The following is a 24,260-nucleotide window of genomic DNA, read 5'->3' as shown; positions in this document are numbered from 1 at the left end:
ATAAGTCCAATCTGACGAAGGCTCAGGCCGAAACATCAATTGTAACTTGTTTTGGACAAAAACATATATGCTTATGAAAAAAAAATGTTCTTAATACGGACCAATAAAGAGTGATTTTGCATTACTATCCATTGGGACTTACTGACTTAGTCTGGGAGATTTAGAGTGCCGAGGTTACTCACTAATTTTATCTATTATTACCTCTGAGCACCTATATACCAGTGAGCAGAGCTTCCTCTACAGTAGTTCTCCTGATTAGGCATGCCCTTACCTCATGAGCAGGGTATTGCAGCTTTGGTAGCAACCATTACGACATGGACTCTGCTGCTGTGGACCCGGGGAGAGTGAGTGCAGATTCATTGCACCCACACTCCTCACATGAAGGGTCCGCACTCCTAGAAAATGGGGGATACGTTCCCTGAGTGTCTCCCCCCCATATTCTAGACCAGGGGTGGGGAACCTTTTTAATGCCGAGGGCCATTTGGAATTTTCTACCAACCTTCGGGGGCCGCACAAAACTATCAACTTAAAATTACCCTGCTATACTTAGTCAAACAATTAACTCATCATGGCGGCTGAAGCTTCTTGTTTTTGGTGCGGCTATATTATTCAATATTGATCTTATTGCTTCTCACAACTGTTTTTCCACGTTTGTGTCAGCTGGGACTGCTGTAAATACATCACAGGAGATGCTGAGGGCATATACATCACAGGAGATGCTGAGGGCATATACATCACAGGAGATGCTGAGGGCATATACATCACAGGAGATGCTGAGGGCATATACATCACAGGAGATGCTGAGGGCATATACATCACAGGAGATGCTGAGGGCATATACATCACAGGAGATGCTGAGGGCATATACATCACTGGGGAGGGCTGGAAGGAATATACATTGCTGGGAGGACTAGACATCACTGGGGAGGGCTGGGAGGACTAGACATCACTGGGGAGGGCTAGGAGGACTAGACATCACTGGGGAGGGCTGGGAGGACTAGACATCACTGTGGAGGGCTGGGAGGACTAGACATCACTGGGGAGGGCTGGGAGGACTAGACATCACTGGGGAGGGCTAGGAGGACTAGACATCACTGGGGAGGGCTGGGAGGACTAGACATCACTGTGGAGGGCTGGGAGGACTAGACATCACTGTGGAGGGCTGGGAGGACTAGACATCACTGGGGAGGGCTGGGAGGACTAGACATCACTGGGGAGGGCTGGGAGGACTAGACATCACTGGGGAGGGCTGGGAAGACTAGACATCACTGGGGAGGGCTGGGAGGACTAGACATCACTGGGAAGGGCTGGGAGGACTAGACATCACTGGGGAGGGCTAGGAGGACTAGACATCACTGGGGAGGGCTGGGAGGACTAGACATCACTGGGGAGGGCTGGGAGGACTAGACATCACTGTGGAGGACTGGGAGGACTAGACATCACTGGGGAGGGCTGGGAGGACTAGACATCACTGGGGAGGGCTGGGAGGACTAGACATCACTGGGGAGGGCTGGGAGGACTAGACATCACTGGGGAGGGCTGGGAGGACTAGACATCACTGGGGAGGGCTGGGAGGACTAGACATCACTGGGGAGGGCTGGGAGGACTAGACATCACTGGGGAGGGCTGGGAGGACTAGACATCACTGGGGAGGGCTGCGAGGACTAGACATCACTGTGGAGGGCTGCGAGGACTAGACATCACTGGGGAGGGCTGCGAGGACTAGACATCACTGGGGAGGGCTGCGAGGACTAGACATCACTGGGGAGGGCTGCGAGGACTAGACATCACTGGGGAGGGCTGCGAGGACTAGACATCACTGGGGAGGGCTGGGAGGACTAGACATCACTGGGGAGGGCTGCGAGGACTAGACATCACTGTGGAGGGCTGGGAGGACTAGACATCACTGTGGAGGGCTGGGAGGACTAGACATCACTGTGGAGGGCTGGGAGGACTAGACATCATTGTGGAGGACTGGGAGGACTAGACATCACTGGGGAGGACTGGGAGGACTAGACATCACTGGGGAGGGCTGGGAGGACTAGACATCACTGGGGAGGGCTGGGAGGACTAGACATCACTGGGGAGGGCTGGGAGGACTAGACATCACTGGGGAGGGCTGGGAGGACTAGACATCACTGTGGAGGGCTGGGAGGACTAGACATCACTGTGGAGGGCTGGGAGGACTAGACATCACTGTGGAGGGCTGGGAGGACTAGACATCACTGTGGAGGGCTGGGAGGACTAGACATCACTGGGGAGGGCTGGGAGGACTAGACATCACTGGGGAGGGCTGGGAGGACTAGACATCACTGGGGAGGGCTGGGAGGACTAGACATCACTGGGGAGGGCTGCGAGGACTAGACATCACTGGGGAGGGCTGCGAGGACTAGACATCACTGGGGAGGGCTGCGAGGACTAGACATCACTGGGGAGGGCTGGGAGGACTAGACATCACTGGGGAGGACTGGGAGGACTAGACATCACTGGGGAGGGCTAGGAGGACTAGACATCACTGGGGAGGGCTGGGAGGACTAGACATCACTGGGGAGGGCTGGGAGGACTAGACATCACTGTGGAGGACTGGGAGGACTAGACATCACTGGGGAGGGCTGGGAGGACTAGACATCACTGGGGAGGGCTGGGAGGACTAGACATCACTGGGGAGGGCTGGGAGGACTAGACATCACTGGGGAGGGCTGGGAGGACTAGACATCACTGGGGAGGGCTGGGAGGACTAGACATCACTGGGGAGGGCTGCGAGGACTAGACATCACTGTGGAGGGCTGCGAGGACTAGACATCACTGGGGAGGGCTGCGAGGACTAGACATCACTGGGGAGGGCTGCGAGGACTAGACATCACTGGGGAGGGCTGCGAGGACTAGACATCACTGGGGAGGGCTGGGAGGACTAGACATCACTGGGGAGGGCTGCGAGGACTAGACATCACTGGGGAGGGCTGGGAGGACTAGACATCACTGTGGAGGGCTGGGAGGACTAGACATCACTGTGGAGGGCTGGGAGGACTAGACATCACTGTGGAGGACTGGGAGGACTAGACATCACTGGGGAGGACTGGGAGGACTAGACATCACTGGGGAGGGCTGGGAGGACTAGACATCACTGGGGAGGGCTGGGAGGACTAGACATCACTGGGGAGGGCTGGGAGGACTAGACATCACTGGGGAGGGCTGGGAGGACTAGACATCACTGGGGAGGGCTGGGAGGACTAGACATCACTGTGGAGGGCTGGGAGGACTAGACATCACTGTGGAGGGCTGGGAGGACTAGACATCACTGTGGAGGGCTGGGAGGACTAGACATCACTGGGGAGGGCTGGGAGGACTAGACATCACTGGGGAGGGCTGGGAGGACTAGACATCACTGGGGAGGGCTGGGAGGACTAGACATCACTGGGGAGGGCTGGGAGGACTAGACATCACTGGGGAGGGCTGGGAGGACTAGACATCACTGGGGAGGGCTGGGAGGACTAGACATCACTGGGGAGGGCTGGGAGGACTAGACATCACTGGGGAGGATTATATATCACTGGGGAGGATTATATATCACTGGGGAGGATTATATATCACTGGGGAGGATTATATATCACTGGGGAGGATTATATATCACTGGGGAGGATTATATATCACTGGGGAGGATTATATATCACTGGGGAGGATTATATATCACTGGGGAGGGCTGGGAGAAATATAAGGACATTGCTAGGGGTTCTGACATACCAGGGGGGCACAGGCAGCAGTGTGGAGGCCGCAGGGGCATAGGCAGCAGTGTGGAGGCGACAGGGGCACAGGCTGCCGTGGGGAGGCCACAGGGGGACAGGCTGCCGTGGGGAGGCCACAGGGGGACAGGCTGCCGTGGGGGAGAGTGAGGAGCACAGGCTGCCGTGGGGGAGAGTGAGGAGGATGAGACGCTGCACGGAGCACAGGCTGCAGTGGGGATGTGCAGGGGCACACACAGGCATGGGAGCACAAACACACCTGTCGGACGCTGAGGTAGTAGCTTCTCTTCTGTGGAAAAAGAGCGAGTTGAGCGCTTACTCCACCCACAAAGTACGTCCTCACGCTAGCATGAGGACGTAAGCCATACAGGGTTTAAAGGGCCAGCAGCAAGCAAGACGCTGCTGCCTCCCGAGCTCTGTGGACTGTGGAATGTGCCCGGGGGCCGCAGAAAAGGTCATGGCGGGCCGCATACGGCCCGCGGGCCGGAGGTTCCCCACCCCTGTTCTAGACGGTCCAGAGTCGTCGTGGGACCCCTTTATTTTTTTTCTTACAATAAATTGGTGAAAAAGGAAATGTTTTGGGCACTGTTTTTTCAAATAAATTTCTTTTGTCGATTTTTTGTTTTTGTTAGTACTGACAGTTTATGATGTTGGGTATCTAATAGACGCCATGACATCACAAACTGCTGGGCTTGATCTCAGGTGACTTTACAGCTAGTATCAACCCGATTTATTACCCCGTTTGCCACTGCACCAGGGCACGGGATGAGCTGGGGTGAAGCGCCAGGATTGGCGCATCTAGTGGATGCGCCACGTCTGAGGTGCCTGCGGCCTGCTATTTTTAGGCTGTGAAGGCCCAATAACTATGGACCTTCCCACCCTGAGAATACCAGACCACAGCTGTCCGCTTTACCTTGGCTGGTGATCCAATTTGGAGGGGACCCTACTTTTTTTGTGTAATTATTAATATTTATAAAATAATTATAAAAAAGAGCCTGAGGGGACCTCCACATTGGATCCCCAACCACGGTAAAGCTGCCAGCTGTGGTTTTCAGGCTACAGCCGTCTGCTTTACCCTAGCTGGCTATCAAAAATGGGGGGACCCAACGTCATTTTTTTTTTAACTATTTTTTAAATAGAAAAAATTAATGGGCTTCCCTGTATTTTGATTGCCAACCAAGGTAACGGCAGGCAGATGGGGGTGGCAACCCATAGCTGTCTGCTTTATCTGCGCTGAGAATCAAAAATACCGCGGAACGCTACGTCATTTTTTTAAAGATTTATTTTTACAGCACTGTGATGTCCAGCAATCAAAATACAGGGAAGCCCATTTTATTTTTAGTTATTTATATAAATAATTAAAAAAAATAAATATGGGCTCCCGCTGCATTTTTTGTATTGCTAGCTAAGGGTAATCCAAGCAGCTACTGGCTGCTAACCCCCACTGCTTGGTGTTACCTTCACTGGCAATGGAAAATCCAGGGAAGCATTTTTTATTTTTTTTGCCAAAAAACTACAAAAAAAGGACGTGAGTTTCGCCATATTTTTGTATGCTAGCCAGGTATAGCAGGCAGGTGCTGGAAGAGTTGGATACAGCGCCAGAAGATGGCGCTTCTATGAAAATGCCATTTTCTGAGGCGGCTGCAGACTGCAATTCGCAGCAGTGGCTCAGGCCAACCTGTGGTGCGGATTCCAATCCCCAGCTGCCTAGTTGTACCTGGCTGGACACAAAAATGGGGCGAAGCCTATGTCATTTGTTTTCTAATTATTTCATGAAATTCATGAAATAATAAAAAAAGGGCTTCCCTTTATTTTTGGTTCCCAGCCGGGTACAAATAGGCAACTGGGGGTTGGGGGCAGCCGTACCTGCCTGCTGTACCTGGCTAGCATACAAAAATATGGCGAAGCCCACATAATTTTTTCAGGGGGCAAAAAACTTCTGCATACAGTCCTGGATGGAGTATGCTGAGCCTTGTAGTTCTGCAGCTGCTGTCTGTCTGTATGGAGAAGAGCAGCCCTCTGTCAGCCCTCCACGATCCTGCTCTTCTGTCTTCTTTCTTTCTAGTGTAGTAGTAGTGACGATTGTAGTGAGGATGAGGTTCACCAGCTCATCACTTGGGGCTGGGGAACCTCCATCCTCACTACAATCATCACTAGTGTAGTAGTAGTGACGATTGTAGTGAGGAAGGATGAGATTCACCAGCTCATCACTTGGGGCTGGGGAACCTCCATCCTCACTACAATCATCACTAGTGTAGTAGTAGTGACGATTGTAGTGAGGGAGGATGAGATTCACCAGCTCATCACTTGGGGCTGGGGAACCTCCATCCTCACTACAATCCTCACTAGTGTAGTAGTAGTGACGATTGTAGTGAGGAAGGATGAGGTTCACCAGCTCATCACTTGGGGCTGGGGAACCTCCATCCTCACTACAATCATCACTACAATCGGGAAGCAGCGTGCAGCCTTCACTCTGTGAGTGATCAGTGCTGGCTGCTAGCGGTAACGCTGACAGACGCATTACCATAGCAACGGTGCTCTCGGAGCCGCGGTTAGCGGTGACGTCACCGCTAACTGCGTTGCTATGGCAACGGTGATCTCCGTTAATGACCGGCTGTGTCAGCCGGTCCCTAACAGAACGGGGAGTCGACCGTGTGCTAGAGCATGTCGCCGGTACACGGCGATACACATATGTGCACCGTGTACCGGAGAGATGCACTCGCAGGTCCTACATGACGTGTCATAGTCATGTGACCAGTCTGTAGCCAATGAGATAATAGCCACGTGACTGGTTACATGGCTGTTTTGACGTCACGATAGGTCCTGCATCTCTGCTGGCAGTGCAGGTCATCGGGAGGATTCAGCGATCATCGGATGGAATAGCGGCAGGAGACAGAGTGCAGAAGGGATCGCGAGGACCGGTAAGTGTTATGGCAATGTTTATTAACTGTTTGTGTACATTTATAATGCATTTTTATGTGTTTGTGATTGCCTCCCATTCTAGCCTATACGTTCGATTTCGGTTCGTCGAACGTTCGACGAACCGAACTCGAACGGGACCCCCGTTCGGCGAACCGGCCTCGAGCCGAACCGGGACCAGTTCGCTCATCTCTAGTAGTAAGCTTGGTTCTGTTCCTGTGTCCTTGTATGATAGTGTATGACTGTCACTGTAGAATATTAAGCGTACCGAATTTACCGCCACATGGATCATCTCTTTTGCTTATTATGTTTCTGTCGTCATCAAACTTTCTTAATGATTTTTTTTTCACGCCATTTGGTTCATTCTTGACCCGTGGCAAGTTAATGAATAAATGCTCTGCAGGAAGATTCATCTTGTACAATCCTAAACAGGTGCCCTAGAGTCATCTTCGCTATTATCTTGATAGCATCAAGTCATCAGGTTGCTGGTCTTCCTCTTCGCCATTACCTTAATTATCTCTCTATATTGCATAATTCTGTAGGAGATATATAAAAAAATTCTGAAAAAAATATAAAAAAATAAAAAATAACATGCATCCCCACAGCGACATACTAGCACTGTCAGAGCGCTGTTGCTCCTTACGTACCACCACTGATCACCACGCCGGTGTGTATGTCTGACAAAGGTTTAAAAGGGACCAAAATGTTAAACCTTTTACATAACTACAGTAGGTTTTTGGATTTTCAAAATATATAAGAACTTTCGATTTATGCAATTGAGTAATGGATTGCTTTTTTTTTTTCATATATTGTGTATGGTTTGGGAACCTATCTGTACACCAAAAGTAGGAGTTCCATAGTTTTGTTGAGAAATCTGTTAGCAGCTATAGCTTGATAGCTTGATTCTGTTAATATATTTATGTAATAAGCTTGTTTCTTTATCTATGTATTATGCTCAGTTCTGCTCCCACATCTATAAAATTAGCTTGGTTCTATTTCTATATTTCTTTAGTAAGCTTGGTTCAGCTGCTGTACTTATGTACTAAGCTTGGTTCTGTTCCTGTATCTATGTACCATAATATTTCAGGTAGAGGATGTGAAAATGGGTCTTATATGCTGTTGATTTAGTTGCATAAATGATTTTTTTTCTATTTCATAAATACCCTTTACATAGTAAAGGGTGAAATCTGCAGTGAGATCTGCATCATAAATTAACATCCTACATATCAAAAATCTACTCTGTGGGACAGCCAACTTAGACTGTGGATGTCTTCCTTGTGTGTATGAGAATTTTGTGAAATCTCATCTAAGTTATTATTATTATTATTATTTATTATAGCGCCATTTATTCCATTGAGCTTTACATGTTAAAGGGGTATACATAATAGGGACAAGTACAATAATCATAAACAATACAAGGCACAGACTGGTACAGGAGGATAGAGGTCCCTGCCCGCGAGGGCTCACAGTCTACAAGCAGTAGGTTCCTACTATTTTAATACACAACAAAGTGTAAGACCAAAAAATTGCTGTTTGTACAACCCATGGACACATACCTCAAATCCACATTTTGATCTATTGAACATGAATTTATGAATTAAATAATGATGGCAAAATAATTGAGAAAGTTTAATAAACAAGAAATTCAAATTCGCCAAAGCTATATCTGACTTATGAAGCTTTTACATTGGTTGACTTCTTCGAGCAGGTCAGTAACACATCTGTAAATGTTCAGAAAAATCTTTAGTCACCAAAAAAAATTAGCAAACAAAAGCAGGAAATAGAAGACGTTCAGGAGGGGTAGGAGGGGATGGAGATGCAGATTCCTATTGTTTTAGTTAAGCACTATGAAGTGAGAGGAGAATGGAAGTGGAAAGAGAAGACATCTGATTGATGCTTGGTAAATATTCTAGTGGTTAAGACATTGGACATGTCTTGGTTAATAAACACCTTACAATTAGAATATATTTGAAGTGCTGTGGTCTACTTTTCCACAATTTACCATCAGCTCATTTTTTTTCAACTTACCCAATGTGACATCCACCACAGCAAAAGTCTACAACTCGGCTGAGTAAATTCGACTCACATAGAAAACATTTTAAGTTGATGAGCCGCCTTTCTTAAAGGACAAGATGATGTTTGTATTGATACCCTTTTTTTCTTTAGGACTTTTTGATCACCTTCTATTTTATTTTTTTTTTTTTGCTTCTTTCTTTATGGTGTTCATCGAATGGTCCAGTTTTATCTTTTGGATCATTCTGAATGCGGCTACATGAATGAATCCTTAGTCTTTTTTGACCCCTGACCAGGATAAATTTTACAATTCTGACCAGAATCGCGTTATGATGTAATAACTCTGGAAAAGTTAATTAAATCATTCTGAGACTTATTTTTTTCATGACACATTGTACTTTACGATAGTGGTAATTTTAGGATGTTTTTTTATGTTTATTTGTGAAAATATTTGAATTTTGGTGAAAATTTATCAATTTTCAGACTTTTAAAGTTTATACTCTTAACCCAGATAGTTACGGTATATCACACAAAATAGTTAATAAATAACATTTCCCACATGTTTAATTTATATCACCATCACATAGTTTTTATTTTAGTAAATTAAAATGTTAAAAGGTTATCAGTAATTTCTAGGGATGATCGAATATCACAAATATTCGGCTTCGCGAATATCCGACGAATAGGTCGCCGCTATGCGAATATTCGATGCGCAATGTAAGTCTATGGGAAGCTCGGATAGTTGCTATTCAGCAACTATTCTGGTCTCCCATAGACTTACATTGCGCATAGTTGAATAGCGGCGACCTATTCGGCGAATATGGGCGTTGCCGAATATTTGAGGTATTCGATCATCCCTAGTAATTTCCCATTTTTCCAACAAAATTACAAAACTTTTAGGGACCACATCATATTTGACGTGACTTTGAGTGTGACCTATGTGACAGAAAATACCCAAAAGTGACATTTTTTAAAAACTGCACCCCTCAAAGTGCTCAAAACCACATTTAAGAAGTCTATTAACCCTTCAGGGGCTTCAAAAGAATTAAAGCAATGTGGAAGAAAAAAATTAAAATGTAACTTTTTACCACAAATATGTAGCTTTTGCCCCTTAAATTGATAATTTTCACAAGAGTAACAAGAGAAAATTGACCATACGGTATGTTGTGCAATTTTTCCTGAGTACACCAATATCCCATATGTGGTGGAAAACTACTGTTTGGGCGCAAGTCAGGGCTTGGAAGTGAAGGAGGGCCATTTCAACTATTAATGTCCCTCATTGTAGAGTAAAGGGCACTTTACACGCTGCGATATCGGTACTGATATCGCTAGTGAGCGTACCCGCCCCCGTCGGTTGTGCGTCACGGGCAAATCGCTGCCCATGACACACAACATCGCTAACACCCATCACACGCACTTACATTCCCTGCGATGTCGCCGTTGCCGGCAAACTGCCTCCTTTCTAAGGGGGCGGTCTGTGCGGCATCACAGCGACGTCACATGGCAGCCGTCCAATAGCAGAGGAGGGGCGGAGATGAGCTGCTGGAACATGCCGCCCACCTCCTTCCTTCCTCATTGCTGGTGGATGGAAATAAGGAGATGTTCGTCGCTCCTGTGGTGTCACACATAGCGATGTGTGCTGCCGCAGGAACGAGGAACAACATCGCTAGGATCAACTACTGACCAGACAATGATTTTTCATAAATAAATGAATTCTCTTAGACAAACGATTTTTGCCTCTTTTGCGATCATTTAAGGTCGCTCCAGTCTGTCACACGCTGCGATGTCGCTAACGATGCTGGATGTATGTCAGAAACACCGTGACCCAGACGATATATCGTTAGCGATGTCACAGCATGTAAATGGCCCTTAAGAGTGTTTTTAAATCAATAATATGGTCTCTCAAAAGGCCAAAGTAATATGTTCCTTCATCATGGCCACTCTCCTATTATTAATGTTCTCACCCTGGATCTTATCCTGTGACAATTGCTCCTATAGAGGTGTAATACAAACAAAAAAATAAACAATTCTTCTTAAATGTCTTTGCTCCTATGATGTGCAGAATTATTTTCTTGCTTAATATCTGGAACAGGTGGGTGAGCTGATGCATGTCTGTGACAATATGTGATACCACACTGATGTCAGCTGTCAGCCTATGTGTCACGCTCCCCGGGTCCCGACGTCGTTTCTCACTCACGGCTCCTGTCCCCGGGTCCCCTGCCTCCAGCCACACGTCCTCCCCGGCACCGCTCCCTGCTCTGGCCTCCGGCACCCGGGCGTCACGCATGTGCATTAGGGCGCGCGCGCGGTCACTGACTTCCTCTTAAAGGCCCTGCACTCCCTAACAGGATATTGCATCAGTCAGGGTCAGGTATATTAGGAGCTCCCTGCCTGGAGGGCGTCGCCTGTTCGTCAAGTTCTGCAAGCTAGGAGTCCAGGTCCCCATGTGCCTTGCCTGTGCTAACTCTGTCTCTTTCGTAGAGTCTGCTCTGCCTCCGTAACCGGCTCCTGAATCCGGGTTTGCCTAGAGGTCCTCCGGTGTTCGTCAGCGGGGAATCCCACCACCATTACGTCTGCCTGTGCCTGTCTGTGATCCCCGGCTTCACCCGGCTGCCTCCCCGTCACATCCAGCTAACCCGGATCCCGTCTGAGCTTCCTAACCAGCACCCGTACCGGACTCCCGTAATTGTCTCCAAGAACTCTGTGGCTCTAAAGACTCCGTTCTACCCGTTCCCTGAGGGACGCTATCCCGGTCCCGCTAGTACTCCGGCTACCGTGTACCTAGGCCCTCTGGTGGGGTGACCGGACAGTCCCTGTATAGGGGTTAGCTCCAGGTTGCCTCACTGGGGAGTCTGGTGCACGGCCCAGAGGATCCACCATCACCCGGACCTAACACTATGATTGGTTGGCAGCATATATAATGATTGTGGTACAGAGGCAGTGGCTCCCTAGTTCTCAATACATTTTAGGTGACTATGCCTCCTTGGATGTACATCCAACTGGTAAAAATACGTTGGCTTTGGCAGACCCATAACTCCCTGGTCTAGTTATCATTATGCCTCTGATCGTTGGTGCCCAGCAGGATGTAGAATATAGCCTCAGGGATTGCATGCAGCTGTCACGGTCATCTCCCTGTTTTTGGAGACTAGTGACAACTTTAGGACTGATGCATCTAATCTCCATCTGGCTCTCTACATTTAAATGTGCTTTTGTTTCCCTTAGTACTGAAATGGTTAATATTAGTTTTGCTGCTGGCAGCTTTCTAAGCAGTTCCTAGTTGAAGGTGTCAGCTGCAGCTGCTTTGTAGCCATGCCACTTAAGGTTAAATAGAGATGTTTCCCAGCAATCCTTGCTGAAGATACAATCCATATGTATACTGTCCCCCTTGGTGGAAGAAGGTGAGGAGTGTTCCACAAGCTGGAATTTATCCTTTTTTTATTTTCCCCATGTTTGTTTTTTTGTGTTATATAAGTGCAGCGGTGGCGCTAGCATCTCCCACCTGCCAATGCACTAACCAAGGTAACTACAGGGTTTTTCTCAGGGTCTCAGTTTCCTACTCAGTGACAGTTGCGGAGACTGTATAGGGCCTGGCTAGGAAAGTAGGGAAAGCTGCAGGTGAGGATAGAAGGTGTCCCACCTACCCCTCTCACTAGAGCTATGGTCCACAATTGTTATTGTGTCCCCGGTGTCCCCCCTTTCTTGTTGTATTGTCTGCTGTATTTTTTATCGTGCATTGTCTGGACACATCTGCCACATGTGACACCTGCTACATCATTCTTCACATCTTAGACAGCACAAGTAAAGGCCTGTATGTCTGAAATGGTAGTGGATCTCAAACTATAACAATGGATGCAGCAAGTTATCCATAAAGGTTGATTATGAACAAAGATGTTAATTTAAATTACATACAAACATCTCAACCTCATTACTACAAGTATAATACACAAAAGATTGTAAGTCAAGAAAATCAATTTTGCAGTCGCCCCATGGGCGTATGCGCAAAATCTACATTTGGAACGGTGGTAGGATCTAGCAACTCATCCACAGAAGTGTAACCATAATAACAATTATGTTAATGTTATTTACATGCAAAAATCAGATTAACCATGCTACTGAGAAAAAGTTTATTTTTGCTTGTATGTTTTCCCGTACACTTCTGATTTTATATATATATATATATATATATATATATATATATTCCTTGGGGATAGCTGGGCGGTGCAGGGCGGTGTGCGGCCGGATGGCACTGTTGTACTTACGATTATTGACACACACAAGTCTCTGGTAAACCAAGTTGATGGTGATCGGTGCCCGCAGCCGGCGGCGTCTGGTCCCCTACCCGGTTCGGTGGTCTTGGCCTTTCTCCTGCACCATGTTGTGTATCTTTGGACTGCCTGCACTTCAGCGACGGGAGTTCGCTCCCCGGCTTTGTGGATCTCGGGAGAGCCCGTTTGCTTGCAGATGCTGGCCCGTGGGATCTCTCTGCATGTGCGGTGGCTTTCTATCCCCCTCGGTGGGCTGTTGTCTTCAGTCGGGACTTGGGTGGGAAAGGACCTATAGTTCAGACCGCAATCAGTTAATTAACTAAGTCCAGTGGATTCTGGACCTCGTTTCAGGGTCTGAATACCCCCCTGTATGCTCCGGATTCCGAGTCGGTTCCCTGGGTCGGTACCGGCGGGCCACTACCCTGTCCTGGTCCACCACGGTTCCACTGAGCAATCTTCCTGACTCTTGCAGGCTAAGGCCACCGTATGCCTCCTAGCCAAAGGTGCCCGGGCTCCAACCCTGGCACCTGTCAGACTGTCACAGGACTGTCCTACAGGCCTGACCTCCTCCACTGCTCAGCACTCAAACTCATCTGCTTGTGTTTCCTGCCTCAGGCCCTCTGAACTCCTCGGTGGGCATGGCCAACTGCCTGGCTCCGCCCCCTGGTGTGTCCATCAAGCACTGAGAGAGGTGACTAGGGTTTTATGTTTGGCTTATGACACCTTATTGGGGGACAAGTGTAGTGCGGGGGTCTATCTGTGACTGCCTGGCTAGTCCAGGGCGTCACACTAGCTGTACTACCCGGCTTCACCTGGGTTAATAACTGCTGTTAACAAAATAGAATGTATTAACAAAAATGTATTCTGCACACAAACCACAAAGCAAATAGATATAAATGTAATTATAATGTCTGTCTCCCCCTCTGTATATATCTCTCTGTCTCTCTCTCTATCTCTTTGTCTGTCTGTCTCTTTCCCTGTCTGTCTCTGACTGTCTCTGTCTCTTTCTCCGTCTGTCTCAATCTCTTTCCCTGTCTGTCTATCTATCTCTGTCACTTTCCCTGTCTGTCTCTTTCCCTCTCTTTTCCTCTCTTTCCCTGTCTGTCTCTTTCCCTCTCTTTCCCTGTCTGTCTCTTTCCCTCTGTCTCTTTCCCTGTGTCTGTCTCTTTGTCTGTCTCTTTACCTGTCTTTTTCCCTCTCTTTCCCTGTCTGTCTGTTTGCCTGTGTCTGTCTCTGTCTATTTAAGGGCGTGGCTGTGCATTCTTCTGAAGTTCTGGCTGCACTGTGGCTCCCAGCTCCATTCGCTTTAATGGAGGCAGGTTTTTTGGTGAATAACTGTAAAGCGCGGGGTTAAAATTTCCCCTCAAAACATAGCCTATGATGCTCTCGGGGTCCAGAAGTGTGAGTGTGCAAAATTTTGTGGCTGTAGCTGCGAGGGTGCAGATGCCAATCCCGGACACACACACACGCACACACACACACGCACACACACACGCACACACACACGCACACACACACATTTTTCTTTTTAACTATTGTTAGAATAATGACTGTCTTTGAAGAACCCATGCTGTACAGAGAATTATCTAACAACCATGCTCTATGGGAAAAAAAATCTGTGAAATAGTTCATATCTGCCAGACTAGAGACTTATCCAACAGGAGGAGAAAATCATCTCTATTCTTGTCTCTTCTTGGGTTTATACGACCTATTTTGCATGTGTAGAATGCTCATAAATGCCCATAGCTCAGTTCCAAAAATAAGGCTCAAATACAATAGGATGACACTGCCGACCTGTTTTATTTGGCAATAATATGTAGGAAATGGAAAATAAACACTATAAGAAAAGGGAAAGAAGAGGAACAAAGAGAAAACGGTGAAGTTTTCAATGTCAAAATAAAGGAGGTGACGCCAAGCAGCATAACCACGTGTATAGGGGAGAAAATAAGTGTTTGATACGCTGCCAATTTTGCAGGTTTTCTAACCTACAAAGAATGGAGAGATCTGTAATCCTGAAATCCTGAAAATCACATTGTAAGATTTTTGAATAATTAATTTTGCATTTTATTGATGAAATAAGTGTTTGATACAATAGAAAAATAGAACTTAATATTTGGTAGAAACCTTTGTTTGCGAAGGTCGGACGTTTCCTGTGGTTCTTGACCAGGTTTGCACACTTTGCAGCAGGGATTTTGGTGACTCCTCCATGCTGATTATACTAGTGTGATGCCCTGGCAGAACCAGGTTGTCACAGAGGCTGCACAAATCTACCAGGTGCAGGACTCCATCCTCCTTAGCATACCAACGCAAACCCACATCCATGGTATGCAACACCAGCCAGTAAAGTCTAGTCACTCCCCATGACAATAGGGACACACCAGTGGGCAGGACCAGGTGCATGGGAGCGCCCACCTAGGGGTCCTGAGGTGTTCTGGGAGGGAACAAGACAGTTGAAGTTTGGAGTTGAGTACTGACAGTTGAGGAGTGACAGCGGAGTCAGGGGTTGGGGCCCCTGGACTACCGGACTACTGACTAGGTGGCAGACGGCAAACAGGATCACAGGCGACGGAGATCCAGTCGCGGGAGACCTAAAGTGGACCGGGGCAGGATTGTAGCCCGCCGGTGCCGACAGCGGGAATCCAGTCCGGAGGCCGTGCACAGTCGGGGTACATGGACCCTAGGGCGAGGACAGCTTCAAGCCGCTTGTCAATTAGCCAGCCGGGGACAAGGTTTCAGGCCTTGTTCCACCAGTAAGCCCAGAGAGCGACACGGAAGCCCAACGCGGGGGATAGGGCATCTGCAACCCCCTACAGAAATCCCAAGATCTTGTGGGCCACAGCTCCCAATGCATAGAATCACCGGGAGTGGACTTCCCCATTCCAAGTGGAGTAGTCAAACCACGAACACAAACTTTGAGTGCAGGAGGAAGGAACCCCTGTTTGCTGTACCAGGGTGTGGGACCCGAATACGCCTGCCAGAGGTTACCGGTCACTGGCAATTTGGTTTACCATTGGACTCTGTGTGGACTTCTCTGGAACTATGAGTACACCACTATCACCCGGTCCAACCCTGCAGAATACGATCCGCAGCATTTCCCTTCCCAGCACACCCTACCCGTGGAGGGGATACCATCTTGCTGCCCTGCTCCATCAGCCCCGGGCACTCCATACCAAGGAAGCGGCGGTGCCACCAGCCATCACCGAGACCCACGGGTGGCATCACTAACAGTCTTTTCCCCTGTAAATATCCCCTTTTATTAGTGTTGTGGGCAGTGGGCTGCTGCACGAGCCCCGGATACGGTCGCCACTCGAGCCGCAGCCACGATCCCAGATCCGTGCGCCTCGAGTAGCCCCCCTGACGTGGTTTGCGCCTCTGCCTGCGACACTAGCCCTCAACTATCTGCTTTAGAGTGGCTAGTTATCAAAAATAGGGTAGAGCCCACTCTGTCCTTAAGAACGGTTTGAGACCCGAATTGGACCTGAACCCCAGTGGTAATCACTACTTGAACAGTTTGGGTCTCCGCCTACATGCAGACAGTCATATACGGAACACTACCGGGATTTTTTTAATTTCTTTTTTTGTGCACACTACTATGATAACACTAATTTTACCCCCAGTGTGCGTAGTTCAAATACTACAAGGGGCTCACACTGGGCCGAGCACCGAGCGTACCCGAGCATAGCGAGGCTCATTCAAGTGGTTTGTATTTGTAAAACACATGAACTCTGAACTTGAACACAGATTTTTTTTTTGTAAAATCTGTCCTCGTTACGAACACCGGACTTTAAATTTCAGGTCAGCTCATCTCTAATCATGATACAATCGCTTTCTCAAGGCTGATTGCATAATATTATTGTATGTACTAACGGAAGTATACAGTCAGGGCCAGAAATATTTGGACAGTGACACAAGTTTTGTTATTTTAGCTGTTTATAAAAACATGTTCAGAAATACAATTATATATATAATATGGGCTGAAAGTGCACACTCCCAGCTGCAATATGAGAGTTTTCACATCCAAATCGGAGAAAGGGTTTAGGAATCATAGCTCTGTAATGCATAGCCTCCTCTTTTTCAAGGGACCAAAAGTAATTGGACAAGGGACTCTAAGGGCTGCAATTAACTCTGAAGGCATCTCCCTCGTTAACCTGTAATCAATAAAGTAGCTAAAAGGTCTGGGGTTGATTACAGGTGTGTGGTTTTGCATTTGGAAGCTGATGCTGTGACCAGACAACATGCGGTCTAAGGAACTCTCAATTGAGGTGAAGCAGAACATCCTGAGGCTGAAAAAAAAGAAAAAATCCATCAGAGAGATAGCAGACATGCTGGGAGTAGCAAAATCAACAGTCGGGTATATTCTGAGAAAAAAATAATTGACTGGTGAGCTTGGGAACTCAAAAAGGCCTGGGCGTCCACGGATGACAACAGTGGTGGATGATCACCGCATACTTTCTTTGGTGAAGAAGAACCCGTTCACAACATCAACTGAAGTCCAGAACACTCTCAGTGAAGTAGGTGTATCTGTCTCTAAGTCAACAGTAAACAGAAGACTCCATGAAAGTAAATACAAAGGGTTCACATCTAGATGCAAACCATTCATCAATTCCAAAAATAGACAGGTCAGAGTTAAATTTGCTGAAAAACACCTCATGAAGCCAGCTCAGTTCTGGAAAAGTATTCTATGGACAGATGAGACAAAGATCAACCTGTACCAGAATGATGGGAAGAAAAAAGTTTGGAGAAGAAAGGGAACGGCACATGATCCAAGGCACACCACATCCTCTGTAAAACATGGTGGAGGCAACGTGATGGCATGGGCATGCATGGCTTTCAATGGCACTGGGTCACTTGTGTTTATTGATGACATAACAGCAGATAAGAGTAGCCGGATGAATTCTGAAGTGTACCGGGATATACTTTCAGCCCAGATTCAGCCAAATGCTGCAAAGTTGATCGGACGGCGCTTCATAGTACAGATGGACAATGACCCCAAGCATACAGCCAAAGCTACCCAGGAGTTCATGAGTGCAAAAAAGTGGAACATTCTGCAATGGCCAAGTCAATCACCAGATCTTAACCCAATTGAGCATGCATTTCACTTGCTCAAATCCAGACTTAAGACGGAAAGACCCACAAACAAGCAAGACCTGAAGGCTGCGGCTGTAAAGGCCTGGCAAAGCATTAAGAAGGAGGAAACCCAGCGTTTGGTGATGTCCATGGGTTCCAGACATAAGGCAGTGATTGCCTTCAAAGGATTCGCAACAAAATATTGAAAATAAAAATATTTTGTTTGGGTTTGGTTTATTTGTCCAATTACTTTTGACCTCCTAAAATGTGGAGTGTTTGTAAAGAAATGTGTACAATTCCTACAATTTCTATCAGATATTTTTGCTCAAACCTTCAAATTAAACGTTACAATCTGCACTTGAATTCTGTTGTAGAGATTTCATTTCAAATCCAATGTGGTGGCATGCAGAGCCCAACTCGCGAAAATTGTGTCACTGTCCAAATATTTCTGGACCTAACTGTATAGGATTCCATCAGACTAGTTGAAAAACCTCAGTTCTCCTTTAAATAGGCATTCCTAAACTTTAGAGGAACCTGCTTCTCTTTCTGAACACATGTGTTGGCCGCCTATTAAATTATGGATATAAGTGCATTTTTCTGGCAAGCTCACGGAAGGCAAAAATGAAAAATCACACATACTCTCATTCCACACAAATCTAGCATAGCACAGTGCATACTATACAATATATGAAAAGGAAGACGTTGGACGAATAAGTAAAAAAATATATATTTTCCAAACTAAATAACAAATGTTCTTCCAAAAGAGCAGTACAGTACATACCAAGTATTTGACTCAGTTATATACATTGCCACTAGATAATATAAAAGGCAGATAAGCGTGAATAAGGTTTAGGCTGTATACCCTGTACGGCTCATTGAGTGAAAATTTTCAAAGATGGATTTTTACACCTTTTTGCCTTTAGTTTATTGTAATAGAATCTGTGTAATTTAAATCATTTATATGGAATCTTTCACCAAGTTTTTGCTACCGCATCTGAGACCAGAATCATGTAGGGATAGACCTTTTTCCCAGTAAAATATTACTTACTGGGCTACTTGCTATAGTTTTGATGAAATTGTAAAGGGTGCTTTACACGAGACGACGGATTGTGCGATGCATCGTCGGGGTCACGGTTTTCGTGACGCACATCCGGCATCGTACACGACGTCGTCTCGTGTGAAACCTCTGAGTGACGCAGTATTGCTCACAAATCGTGAGTCGTGTACTTGTGTCGCCCTGGGCAAGCCAGGGGACACGGGTCACAACACCACCACACCCCACACTCCAGGTAGGCACACCAATGCTAACCACAAATCCTTGTTGCCTTCCTCCAGGAGTTTGATGATGCACACCAGGGGGTGGGCCAGGCGGTTGGCTCCGCCCACCGAGGAGCTCACAACTCTGGAGGCGGGAAAACCAGGCAGTTGAAGTCTAGCTGAGGGCTAGCGAGGAGTCAGCTCAGGGAGGAGCAGGAGTGAGGAGCTAAGTGAAAGTGAAGGAAGAAAAGTGGAAAAGGAGGAAAGCAAGTGAAGTGACAGTAAAGAAAGAAAGCCTGAAGGGTCCAGCTTTGTGTAGGGCCAGATCAGCAAGGTCAGCGACGGCGGTGACTGTCTGGAGGGGGACCGTTTGGAAGTTCCTGGAAGGACCCCGTTGGCTGTGTGCCCGGTGGTCTGGAGCAGTGTTCCGAAGGACAGTCAGCACCAGGGCAGGGGCCTCTCGGACCCCGGCAAGGCTGGGAGTCGCCAAATTTGCCGAATCCGTCAGTGACGGGGACGCAGATCTACCAACAACCAAGTCCCGATTGAAGGCAACAGCCCAACCCGTATTGGAGAGACACCGCCACCGCCACGGCACCAGTTTCTCAGGGCCAGCGCCTGCGGGCAAAGTGTAGAGCTCCTCCGGCCCAGATTGCAGTCGGGGAGCGGGTAACCGGAGGGAATCCACCGCTACCACAAGTCAAACATAGGTGCAAGGAAGAGGGACATCACCGTCACCTACCGGTGCAGCCGTCTGTGGGACCGTCCTACCAGCCGTTTGGTTTACCGTACAAACTGTGTCCGTGTCTCAGGCTGAGTGAGTACCACAGTGCCGCAAGGCACAGCGCTGCCCCCGCGTCCCTGCGCCCACCAGGCCCCGCACCTACTTCTCCATCACCGGGCCCCGGGATCACCAACCCCTACCCACGGAGGGGCAACACAACAACTGGCTGCTCCGCATCACCATCCCCGGGAGCCCCATATTGAGCAGCGGTGGTGAAATCACCACAACCGTGGGTGGCGTCACGAACTATAACAATCCCCACACCCAACAACCCCCTTTCACTCACGGGCGAGGAGTGTCGCTCGAGAAACCCCGGGATCCGGCCCACCGCTCGAGCCACCACTGAGCAGCTGCCGGACCCGAGCAGAAGGGGTGAGCGCAGTGTGCTGACACCCTCCTCCCCGCCCGCGACATACTCGTCGCTCAGTATCATAATATCGTTTATTTTTCCTGCAGCAGGTTGTTCATCGTTCCTGTGGCAGCACACGGCGCTCTGTGTGGCACCACGGGAACGATGAACACAGCTTAACTGCGTCTCGTGGCTCCCGCCGGCAACGCGGAAGGAAAGAGGTGGGCGGGATGTTTACGTCCCGCTCATCTCCGCCCCTCCGCTTCTATTGGCCGGCCACTGTGTGACGTCACTGTGACGCCGAACATCCCTCCCCAATCAGGAAGTGGACGTTCGCCGCCCACAGCGAGGTCGCTCAGCAGTTAAGTGCGTGTGACGGAGGTTTCACGACTTTGTGCGACACGGGCAGCGATTTGCCCGTGACGCACAAACGACGGGGGCGGGTACGATCGATTGTGAAATCGCACAATCGGTCGTCCCGTGTAAAGCAGGCTTAAGAGTGTGGAAGAATGATTAGCACCCTCTGAAGATCATATCACAAATGTAATGTGTTATGTGGATGCAATTCTTAGTTTCTGCATTGTTGTATAGCGTGTAAAGTGAAAACTAACAGCTGCAGGGGTTTGGGGTAATAAAAGATTAGCAATTAGTGAGAATCCCAGGGAGGGGCTTCAGCTATTTAAGGGGCTGTTGACGCCTAGTAATCCAGAGTGCCTATAGTTACAACACAGTGAGCATCAGCCAAACAAAGTAGATTCTACCAGAACAGGAATTTAGAAGGAGTGGCAGACTCATTGTACTGAAAGTGAGTACAACTTAGGCAGCTTTCACATTGCGTTCTGATCTCAGTTCTGTGGTCCCGTTGAGGCTTCTGTTTGAACCCCTGCAAAATAGATTTTGGACATATGCGCTGACAGGGCTATTGACTATAATGGTGCAGATGGAGTCACCGTGTCTCAGGAGTGTCCAATTACTGGAGGTGGACACACAGATGTAGTAGACTGCGCCTGGGTGTCCGCCTCTAGTATGCATATATGTGACGCCCTGGACTAGCCAGGTAGTCACAGGTAGACCCCCGCATTACACCTGTCCCCCAAAAAGGTGTCATCAGCCGAACTTTAAACCCTAGTCACCCCCCTCAGGACTGGATGGACACACCAGAGGGCGGAGCCAGGTGGTTGGCCATGCCCACCGAGGAGTTCAGAGAGCCTGAGGTGGGAAAAACGTGAGTAGTCAGTGGTCAGTAGTGGAAGCAGGCCTGTGCCCAGGTCTGCGGCAGTCTGACAGGTGCCAGGGTTGGAGCCCTGGTACCTTGGCTAGGAGGCAAACAGTGGCCTTAGCCTGCAGGAGCCGGGAAGACGGCTCGGTGGAACCGTGGTGGACCGGGACAGGGTAGTGGCCCGCTGGTACCGACCCGGGGAACCGACTCGGAAACTGGAGCACAAAGGGGGTACTCAGACCCTGAAACGAGGTCCAGAACCCACTGGACTGAGTTAATTAACTGATTGCGGTCTGGAATATAGGTCCTTTCCCACCCACGTCCCGACTGAAGACAACAGCCCAACAAGAGGGATAGAAAGCCACCGCACAGGTAGAGAGCTCCCACGGGCCATCGTCTGCGGGCAAAAGGGCTCTCCCGACATCTATCAAGCCAGAGAGTGGACTCCTGACACTGAAGCGCAGGCAGCCCAAGTACACAACACGGTGCAGGAGAAAGGCCAAGACCACCGAACCGGGTGGGGGACCAGACGCAGCCGGCCGCGGGCACCAACCACCATCAACTTGGTTTACCAGAGACTTATGTGTGTCAATAACTGTGAGTACAACAGTGCCATCCAGCCACGCACCGCCCTGCACTGCCCAGCTCTCTCCAACAGGTCCCGGGGCCATCATCCCTACCCATGGAGGGGTTAACATCTTGCTGCACTACCATCTCCCCCGGGTGCCCAGTAATCGCAGCGGTGGTGTCCAACTTCACCACAACCCGTGGGTGGCGTCACGAACTCAAACACGGCTCTGGCCGTGCACCTACCTACCCCCCTCCAAAAGCGCCAGCACCCCTTTCAGAGCAAAGTGACCCCGGGTCCGGAGGCGCTCGAGCCACCCACCAATGAGCCTGGACCCAAGCAGCTCGGCTGCAGCCGAGCACTGGGCGGTGCATATACTCCCAAAACTAGTCCACAATAGAGCACACAGTTATTCCGACTGCACCGTTATAGTCAATAGCCCCGTCGGCGCATACGTCTGAAACCCATTTTGCAGGGGTTTCGGACAGAATCCCTGATCGGAGATCGGAACGCAGTGTGAAGCGGCCTTAGTGGGAAGCTGGGAGAGGCTCATGTCGCGGGCGGAGGGGTCGGGAACGCCGCTCGCCTGGGAATCGCTGGCGCTCAGGTCCGGTGCTTCTGCTCCTCGGTGGCTCGAGCACGGGGCCAGACCCGGGGGCTCGAGCAGCGCCTCCTCACCCACGAGTGAAAAGGGGAGATTTGGTGGTGGGATGTCGGTTGTGACGGCACCCACGGGGTTGTGGTGATGGTGGGCACCACCGCTGCTGGTGACGGGGGTTCCCGGGAGCGATGGAAGAGAGCAGCTGAGGTGTTGGCCCCTCCGTTGGTAGGGGCTGTTGGTCCCAGGGCCCCAGTTGGGGGTTAGTGAGTAGGGAGGAGGGGATAGGTGCAGGTGCCGATGCGGGGAGGCAGCGCGGATGCGGGGCAGCATTACGGTGCAGCGCTGTGCCAGATGGCACTGGTGTACTCACTCAGGTAGTCAAGAACAGAGTCTCTGGTAACACAAACGGCTGGGTGGATGGGGCCCGCAGTCGGCTGCGGTATCTTCACTCTCCCCGAACGGGTTGATGGTTGTTGTCGTTCCCTGCACCTATGTGTAAGTGTTTGACCCCTATGGATTCCCACGGGTGGTCCGCTCCCCGGCTTGTACGTGTCAGGAGAGCCCGTTTTGCAGGCGCTGGCACTTGGATCTCTGGCCATTGGCGGTGGCTCTTATCCGGACGGGTTGGGCTGTTGCCTTCTGACGGGACTTGGTTGGGAATGAACCCCTGAGGTCCAGACCACAATCAGAGAATTCAACCTTTACGGCGGCTTCCAAGCCTAGTCGGGGTCTGAGTACCCTGCCTTGGTGCTTGGCTTCAATCTGCTCCCCAGTTCGGTACCCGCGGGCCACCGCCCGACCTCGGTCTTACGGTTCCACAGACCTCCACCAACTCTTGCAGACGGCCACCACCGTCTGCCGACCTTGCTGATGGTGCCTGGGCTCCGACCCAGACACACACAGTGTCTCCTCCTCTCTCTCTCTACTACCTCTCTACTTCACCTCCAAAACCAAACTGTCTACTTTTCCCGCCTCCAGGTCTGTGAACTCCTCGGTGGGTGGGGCCAACCGCCTGGCTCCGCCCCACCTGGTGTTGACATCAGACCCTGGAAGGAGGCAACAAGGATTTTGTTTGACGGGTGTTCCTGACCAGGGGAGGGTGTGTGTGTGTGATGGTATTCTGTGACCCCTGGGGTCCAGGGCGTCACACTCCCCCTTGGTAAAACGCAGACCGTCCGCGGGCTGCCCGTCCACCACCGGTTTTGTTTTTCTGAAAAAGATAAATAACAAAGAACAATATGCATTTTCAAATCTTCCCTTACAGGAGGCATGTCACTTAACCGTTGCAAACATTAATAAAAACACTTTTAATAACACGGACGGGTCCCATTTCTTCCGCTTCGCCACCCAAACAACCTAAACCTTGATGCTGCCCCTAAGAAGCGGGCAGCACCCCTTTTCCCCAGTCCGGAAAACAGAACCTGGTTCAGATTGCCCAAGCGGGAACGGGTACGGTATCTCGCACCCGACTGTCATTC

The sequence above is a fragment of the Anomaloglossus baeobatrachus genome, chromosome 2 (genome assembly GCF_048569485.1).
Source record: "Anomaloglossus baeobatrachus isolate aAnoBae1 chromosome 2, aAnoBae1.hap1, whole genome shotgun sequence".
NCBI classification, from domain to species: domain Eukaryota; kingdom Metazoa; phylum Chordata; class Amphibia; order Anura; family Aromobatidae; genus Anomaloglossus; species Anomaloglossus baeobatrachus.
The sequence above is the reverse complement of the archived record's forward strand: the minus strand, read 5'-3'. Positions refer to the sequence as shown.